Source organism: Cephus cinctus, unplaced genomic scaffold (assembly GCF_000341935.2).
Source record: "Cephus cinctus unplaced genomic scaffold, Ccin1 Ccin1_scaffold1239, whole genome shotgun sequence".
In the NCBI taxonomy this organism is placed as follows: domain Eukaryota; kingdom Metazoa; phylum Arthropoda; class Insecta; order Hymenoptera; family Cephidae; genus Cephus; species Cephus cinctus.
Window position 1 is genome coordinate 32,949 of NW_014333691.1, and position 1,423 is coordinate 34,371.

At 49.9% G+C, this 1,423-nt stretch overlaps 1 protein-coding gene across 2 annotated transcripts in view; it reads right to left on the bottom strand.

The window, feature by feature from the left end:
* The window catches only part of LOC107272736 (irregular chiasm C-roughest protein), a 59,927-nt gene that overhangs the window by 15,990 nt on the left and 42,514 nt on the right, over nucleotides 1-1,423 (bottom strand). The gene's annotated exons all lie outside the window — the stretch shown is intronic.

Sequence of the window (1,423 nt, forward strand, 5' to 3'; positions counted from 1 at the left end):
CCCCCCCCCGCCCCGCAACCGCCGGTTCTTCGCAAAGGACAATAACGTTGCACGGATTCCTGGATAATTTCAGCCGTTTCGCGGACTCCTGGGGGATCGTTATCCATTCCCCTCTACGCATACATAGGTATACAGGGGATGTGTGAAGGCATGTACACTGCGGGACATTAATGCCGTCCTTGGGTGGAGCTAGTAGGAAGCGTGAGTAGGGCGACTGGTGGCAAGCAAGCCAGGCCGCCGCGTGGAGAGGGTAGCCTATTCCCCGCGCTTGGGACGGCATGTCTGTCCAGAGTCCAGGCGTCCCGTATAAGAGTGTCTCACAAAATATCAACATGAGTCCGCATAAGTCCCTCTCACTCGCAGTTAGTGGAGTCCCAGAGATAGCCCACACTGTGTATAAGAGCGTCTCACTTGCGCCTAGCGCTAGTCGCCCATAAGACCCTCTCACTCGCTGGCAGCAGTGGCCTAGCGCGTATAAGAGCGTCTCACTTGGGTCTAGCGTTAGTCGCCTATAAGAGCCTCTCACTCCAAACATTAGGCTCTCTTATTATATCCTGCTCTAACATAACCTGACGTAGCCTCTTCACGATACCTATACGTATTGTCTAAGGGAGCAGCTAGTTTCCAGGTTTCAGCGGCGGCAAACGAAAGAAATAAAAGGCGTTCCCGTGGATAAACGGCCAATGGCAACGATAAGGTTATCCCCGCCACATATACCCACTTTCAAAGTATATATATATATATATTATACTCTGTATGTACAACTTGCCTTGGTACACGGACAGCTTGAATTAGCGTAAAATTGCCAAGAACAATAGTTGCAGGGAATCCGTGCTAATTACGTGCTACACTAATTTCCGTACTTCATCCATTATTTATTAGGCTACGTAAAGCATATGTATGATTACACACACGCCGATAACAGTTTGACCCCATAGTAGGAGAGCCGTTAACTAATACTCCATATAGGCTGATGCTTTCGCAAATTGACAAGGCATGTAAAAATAGGTGAAACTACAAGTGTCCTAGTGAAAGGGTAGCGCGAGGCTAAGTGCGCGGCGACCTGCGTTGTAGAAGAAGCACGCACCCACTTTCCGCTTAATAACCGGAGGACCTAAATGGTAGGGATTTGGAAATTTTAAAAGCGAGTGCTCTGTGGAGATGCGAGTGGCACGCATCAAAGAGGACCTGCCGCCGCTTGTCCGAGACAGCAGACGAAGGAAGAGAGACTGAATAATAAAATAATAATGTAGCAGAAGAAGAGGATGCTTTTGATGAAGCACGAGAGCAGGAGATGACAGGGGACCGGAGAAGATGAAGACGAGTAAGATGCTTCTAGGCTCTTTCTTGGCCTCTGTGCACACGTAGCTGTACGTAGCAGTGTATGTATGGCTGCAGAGGGGGGGGGGGGGGGGCCCCCCCC